The 7,500-nt window shown below is 43.5% G+C and overlaps 1 protein-coding gene across 1 annotated transcript in view; it reads right to left on the minus strand.

Annotated features, from left to right (window-relative positions):
- Positions 1-7,500, minus strand: part of tbc1d16 (TBC1 domain family, member 16) — a 52,076-nt gene that overhangs the window by 1,255 nt on the left and 43,321 nt on the right. Inside the window, exon 12 of the transcript XR_002169609.1 lies at positions 6,612-6,739. The gene's annotated coding sequence lies outside the window, so the exon portion shown is untranslated. The remainder of the gene's footprint in view (positions 1-6,611; positions 6,740-7,500) is intronic.

A 7,500-nucleotide genomic window follows, 5' to 3' on the forward strand; every position in this document is an offset into this window, starting at 1 on the left:
TAATGTCATTCTCTTTGTTTGATGTTCACTTTGACAGTAAACTTCAACTGAGAGGGGCGACAGCAGGAAGTCTCTTTTTTGGCTTGCTATTTACCAAACTGTTGCTCGTTATGAAGTCCACTGTCAATATCTAGTCTTCCTAATTCAAATATTTGCTCGCAACTCAAGAAAAAAAAAAATCGGTTGAGCGACGCCCCATGTATCGAAAAACCCGTCAATCAGATCATTTTACGTGTAAACATTTACTTTTAAAAAGGTATGTCGCATACCAAACCGGTAGCTGAATCTTAATTCATTTATTTGTGCTGTGTCAATTTGAAATAAAGTCCTGTTTTAGAAAAGAAAGTAATGGTAATTAAATTCTTAAAACTTAATTGATAAACTAATCGATAGGGTAATCGATGATTCAAATAAAGGTTAGTTTCAGGCCGACGGAGTAGCATCTAATTGAAACTGCTATTTTAATTTCTTTCCAGAGGGAAGACGCTCGAAGAAAAAAAGCTGACTGCGTGCACCTTGCACAAACGTCGTAACATGAAATGACGGCATTTCCTTTTTGCAGCAAGCAGCCTTCACTTTTTCCAAACGTATTGCCACTAGCGAGCAAACACTTGTGAAGAAAAACAGGATTCTTTCCAAGTCTTGTCTGCTTTCCTTCCCTCCCTTACAACTTTTTTTTCTTTGACCAAGTCTGACAGGATGTTGGCCTGCGCGCAGGTTGCCAAACTTTACAGCTCACAAAGCAGCAAAAACACCCGTTGCATAACTCGAAAAATAAAACATTTTTGCCTCTAACAATACTTCAACTGGTGTTTGTTTTGAAATTGTTTTAGACTGTAATGGGCGACTAATGTCCCTAAAAATTGGATTATTATGCAACAAGTGAATCATCAACACTTTCACCGCAATCGATAAGGACGTGAATCAACATTTTGACAGCTTGAACGTTGAACGCTTGCATGGTCCGAATGAAAAGGCACGTTCATTCACTGACAGAGCCGCAACTGCAACTGCTGTCAGTGCCCGTTGCGCATATTCAGTGGCGTCAAGAGACAGGTTGAAACTTTAGGTAGGTTTACCTCACCTCTCACCTTCTCCTCTTCTTCTCCGCTCCACTGGAATAAGTTCACTTTATTTGCCTCATGATGCGCCAACACATTTTTTTCTTTTTTGCACGACTGCCTTCCTGAATCAAGTCAGATGGAAAAAGTCCATTGAATGAGAAGGGAGAGAGGAAGCACTCAAACAAGCATTTTGACATGTTTTTAAACATGACTAAAAGAAAATAAGGAATGGTTTAAATTAATAGTAATACATGCAATTTTTTCCTTGGAAATCTCGGGGCCCCAGGCAAATTGTGTACAGGATGGGGGTAAAAAAAAGAGCATCCATAGGATCGGCGTTACAATAAGACACCTCGATGCATGCCAAATAGTGTAGCTGTGGAAATTCACGCCGTGCCTCCCTATGACAATACCACGATGGAGCAGATATGAATTAAACAATAAAGGACTTATACTTGTACCTTGAGGCACACCGCATATTACTTCCTAGTAACATCCCTCCTCCAACGCACCTCATTCAAATGATCAGGATCGTTATCAGGCTTCTTCAGAGCTTGCTGATGGGGTGTATATTTTCACCTATTGCGATTCGGGTCTGCAATATATCCGGCATGATAGAAAGGGGTTCATTGTCCTGTCACTTAGCTTGCGGCATCAAATGCCACATGGAGTCCAATCCTTTTAACATTATTGACATTAAACTAGATGAGCCAGGCACTCTGAAACTGTATCAGCCTTTTTCATGAACTGAATGTTCATTTGAAAGGGAAGGAGGGCTTGTGGTGGCGGAGGTGGGGGGGCTCACGCAGAAACATGCTGTGTCCTCATATGGGGACGGAGCAAATCTCTCCACTGCACTCCACTCCACTCCATTGCACATAAATGGCCCAAAAGTTGGCCAAAGCTTCTGCAAACATTTGCCTGCGCCCTATCTGACCCCATCCCCGCAGAACACACTCGAGCGAGTGAGTGGAGCACGCCAGAGTGCCGTGGCACTCTCACGCCACATCTCTGGCTGCCCGGCGCCTTCTTTCGCATGCAAATGAGCCTTTAATCTGCACTGCTCTAATAGGACAACCATGGCAACGGAGGCAGGCCTGATGAGGCAGAGGTGCAGGTTCAAATGTGGCCACATGCGCCCGCCACTCACACAGTCAACGGTTTAAAGGCGGCCAAACTCAAGCGGACGTATTGCTCAGGCACGCATGGAGAATGAACATTTAAAATACAAGTCCTCCGAATATATTATACGTTAACATTTGTTTGTTCATATTTGTGCTCAAGTTAGTGTGGCCCGGCGTCAGGTAAACAGTGAAAGCAATACAAGGGCAATGCAAGCGCAAATGAAAATCTTTGGCCCTCTCTGTCTCTTTCTCTCTACACACCCACACCCACACACCCACGCCCACACGCACACACACATACATACATATAACGTGTCAAAATGGCAGCTGTGAAAAAGATTAAAAACAACAGCGCGGGCACAGGATTGTAAAACAATCATGCTTTAAAAAACAGGAAACCCAAGTAACCACAATGACCTGAAAGGTTCAGCGCAATGGTCTCTGTCTCCATCACCTTCACAGCCGTGCGTTGCACGAGAAGTAACAGCTTGGTGCGATCACATATGAGAAGATGTGCAGAATGCCAATCCCTAAATCATCATTGCATGATTTTTCGGTGGAGCCTGTAAATGTGCATGTGATGCAAAAGTGCAAAAGGTGTCCAGAGGCCTTCACAAACCAGTTCTCCATATGAACCATATACTAATTCCAAGTACCAATCAAAGCAGGGATGGCGCTCATTCGAGCCAAGCACTTTGCAAAGGGCAGGGTGATGCTGATTGATGAGTTACAGACAAGGGCTGTAGCAGATCACAAGTGCAAAGACACAAAGGATCAAGTACCAATCAAAGCAGGGATGGCGCTCATTAGACCCAAGCACTTTGCAAAGGGCAGGGTGATGCCAGTTGTGATCGGAGGATTTATTTGCAGAATATTCCGGGCATCAATGAGTTACAGACAATGGCTGTAGCAGATCACAAGTGCAAAGACACAAAGGACTCACAACATATTTATATCATCAGAAGGGCGGTCCCGAAACTGTTGTGCGACATTGGGACTTTCGTTTCTGTCGAAGCCGATTCTAGTTTGTATCAACTGGCGCATTCCGATGCCCTGGGCAACAATTTAGCAAGGTGAACTGATGAGTTGCGTGCTTTAAGGACACATCTGGCTACAAAACAGAGTTTCACTGCGGACATGAGAAAGTTATAAAGGCATGACTAAATATGGGCAGAAGACAGACACACAGACACACACACACACACACACACACACACACACACACACTTGGTATGAAAAAATTTGAGAGCCACTGTCACAAAATTGGAAGCGCTGCCTCTGTGGCAACCACACCGACTCCTCTGCCTTTTCCAAAGCTGAATCTGAATGTTTTAATTGAATATACAAGTTTTATAAATGACACAGCCCCGCTTCCAGATACACAAATGAAGACAAACCGAGTGTCGCGCCGTTGTCCCTCTTGACTGCACACGTGCAGCAGATGTCGACACGCTTTCAACACCTCGGGTTGTAATTATTCTGTGTACGCAGACACTGCTAACTCCTGCACAGAGGTCTACTGCTACAGTGGCATAATTAGCAATTAACAGTCATATAACTATGAAAACAATGCCCAGTGGGATTCGCTGGGGGGAGGGGGCTTGGGTTAAAAGTCGGTAGGTAAAGAGGGAAAAGCCTGAATGAGAAAATGACCAAAAAAGGAATCAGACTCATAATTATGCGGAAGAAGGAAACAACAGAAGGGGTTTCACGCGGCAACGTTGTCACAGAGACACTTGCTGCCTTTGGTGCAATGTTATTTTTACCCTGAGGCCCAACACAATTAACACTCTGCCAACTAGCAGTTTGTGTGCGTGTGTGTGTGTGTGTGTGTGTGTGTGTGTGTGTGTGTGTGTGTGTGTGTGTGTGCGCGGATACAAGCAGCTTTAATGTGTTTAATAATTCAAACAAATATTACTGCTCTTTCAAGACAAAACATGTGTTTTGCCATCATAATGAGCGCACATACATTTCCGCGCCTGGATTGCTCGGGACGCTTGTGATTTCTCCATTCTAATTAATTGGCGTGCGGAAATTAATGCATCAACAACTGTAAAATAAGGCCACAATAATGTGTTGTGTTGTATTATTTTGTGATTATGTTATTATGACTTCAAGATGGCGACGCGAGAGTGGCTGCCTTTACAGCAGCTCCTATACTTTTTGTTCTTCTACTTTCTTCCCTTCATAACTCTGCTGCTGTAAATTGGGAATTTCTCCATTGACGTTTAAAGATTTGCTTATTCTTATAAAGCTCGGCTATGACACATGCACGCAGTCAAATCTCCCCAAATGAATCCTTTCAATACAATCCAGTGAGATTTGAACATTTATCATTAAATCAAACCCCCACACCCCCACCCTCGCGACCAGAAACAATAATGTGGTAAAAGCAGGGGCATTTAATTTATTGCCTCTGTCGTTGCATGAATGAAATAATGAAACATAAGCGGACGACAACATGGCAGCGAATCCTTCCCACGGCCTGGCAGAGCAGGTCAGATTTATACTGGAGTAATGTGGAAGATGGTCGCATCAAAACATAGATAATATGAGGACAGATCAAGAGCGGCTAATTCAAGGATTTACGTGTGTGGAGTAAATAGTCACCACACCTTTTTTGTGGCATGCAAATCTCTGAGTGCACATTTGCAACATATAAAGACGCTTTTCAAGAACTGCCTGTTACTCACATAATCAGCCCCTTTTTTGTACCTTAAACCTCATGCATGTTCTACCCCCCCCAAAAAAGAATCTGCGCTCCAAATTCTCAAGCTGAGACATATGAAAAGATATACAATGTAACTCGGAGGTGTGCAAATCTTCCATCCTTAATCCAAAAATCAGTAGTAGGAGGCCAAGAGGGATTTGGGGCTGTCATTGCTAAGCTGCTTGTCCCCAGCGAGCGACTGACGGCAGGTTGGGGAATAACAAACACGTAGGAGGACGATGACGGCTTCAGCTTATCGCCGCCATGCATCGTATCGACCGTAAATGCCGGGCAACTACCTCTGGATGCGTGAAGACGATGCTGCATTTAAAAAAAAAAAAAAATTTGCCACATGAAATATAGCATTTAACTCGTTGGCACACTTTAAAAGAGCCTGTCAAGTGAATTCAGAGATTTGTTTCGAAATACATAATACTGTACACGTTTGAAGGTAACTGCTGAAAGAAGACGGAGAATGATAGTAAAGTACTCAGTTAAGGAGATATAACGTTAACTTCGACTGTTTTTCAGCTTCCAGAGTCTTTGGGAACGAGGCGCATTATATAAAATAGCAAGCTAGCTGCTGCAAACTACAGAGAAAAGATGGAGAACTACGAATAGTACTCAGTTGTGGACACACAGCTACAAATAAACCGTTGTTATTTATGTATTTATTTACAAAAAAAGAGGTTGGTGAACTTTGTACTGTTACATGAGGGCGTTTGGTGACGTTTGGTGAATTTACAGACAGCTGGCGTGAGGATTGAAGGCTGCTCATCAGCTAGCATTAGCCTTTTCATATGGGCGTGCGCAGCACTAATGCTTTTCTGCATACGAGGAAGGGTGAGGGAAGATTTGTATATTTTCTAAGTGGCCGTGCTACCGGTCTCATTTTCAGTAAAATATTGCAACACGCTCGAGGCAGTGTTGCAAGTTTGCTGTGTGGACTCAAGCCCTGTTGATTACAGGGAGGCATCCACGTTGTTGCCAAAACAGGTGATTGGCCATTCATTAAGTTCAAGCTACAACCGCCTTTGCGGAGTGGTGAAGTCGACCCATTGACGAGGTGGTTCAACACCTACTACAGCATGCCGTTAGCTTTCTAGCTAGCTACACCTGCACCCTAAAAATGGCATCTTCCCACAATTTACAGAACAGCTCGATGACGTTATATATTTTATGATATTCAGGCTGGAACGCAAAGCATTGCGGGTATATAAATATCAGGAAGTGTGTGCTCAAATGTTTTTCATTTCGTGTGAGCCACGGGTGTGCTGTGCGTTTAATAAGCATTTGACATTCCTGGAATTGTCTCTGTTTTGCGGACCTACACACTGGCGCAACACTAAGCGAGGACGTGACGGAACACCCGTCCATTGATGAGAAGAGCTCCAGTTAGCTCGCAAGCTAGCTGGTGGCTAGCGCCTCTCACCACGATGTGAAAAACACCAGCCCCAGAAGGCTTTCAGTGGATATACTTTCATGGCTCGATCCTGTTGGCTGAAAATAGATGCTTGACAAAGTAGCATCTACTTTGGAGCTGCCATGTCCTTTTCACACATTTATCGTTCCAGAGCAGAGACAACGTTGTGACATTTATTTTACAGGGCACTGTAACGTGGCAGTCATTGTGGAATTGGCAGTGCATTAAAAAAAAACTAAAAAAGGGGTGCAAAGGATTGTGACATGCATAAGACAAGCTGTGTACGTTACATGAGCGGTGGCTCGTGGTGCCATTCATTGAGCTTGCTGATAGCGGCTTAGCTTGTCTGGGAGTGCCGGATTGTACAGAGGGCGTGCGCAGACGAAAGACAAAGGAGGGAGGCAGCAGGGGATTTCACCTGTGGAAAAGAAAAGAGAGATGATGTTTAGTCAGGGATAATTAGAGCAACGAGAACACACATTTTGTGTCAGACACTTAGCGTTGGCCACGTGATTGCAGATGACAGACCCTTTCGAGGAGGTGGGGGGTTGCCGCAAAAAAGGCTGATGGAGTGAGACAGGAACAAGTGTAGCTACAACACGCAAAACAAACACGCCACATGCATGGAATCCAGCAGCTCTCAAGGGGAACGAAATGAGACGTATCTCTTCGATGGGAACCTGAGAGACAAGTTTACTGTCAAACCAACAGAATGACACTTTGTGTATTAAAAACAACCACTTGCCTCTGCCAGATGAATGCTAACATATAATGAGAAATACTATAGAGGGGCTAACATATAGCTTCTACAGGCCTGTAACCCTTGAAGCAACGGGCGTTTGAGCACAAACTGTAAATAAATGCAAGGAAGCAGACAATGTAACAATGCTCACTGGAATATATTCTTTATCCTCTGCCAAGAGTGACTCGTTACTGTTGTGGAGTTTTGATGTCTTCATGTATATCCATTTGTTGTCCAATTTCCTACCCCCAGGTGTTGAAGGTGCACACGCTAGAAGGAGCAGCACAATGTCCATTGAATTGAAGAACAAAGTGTGACAATCATTTTTTTTCCATTCTATCGAACTGCATCATTATTACTGTATATTTTAATAAAGTACAATGTGAGTGCTATTTTTCTTATTTAAAAAAAACATTACAATATTTGTTCTGGTTTCT

This window comes from Hippocampus comes, unplaced genomic scaffold, assembly GCF_001891065.2.
Source record: "Hippocampus comes isolate QL1 unplaced genomic scaffold, H_comes_QL1_v1.1 scaffold458, whole genome shotgun sequence".
In the NCBI taxonomy this organism is placed as follows: domain Eukaryota; kingdom Metazoa; phylum Chordata; class Actinopteri; order Syngnathiformes; family Syngnathidae; genus Hippocampus; species Hippocampus comes.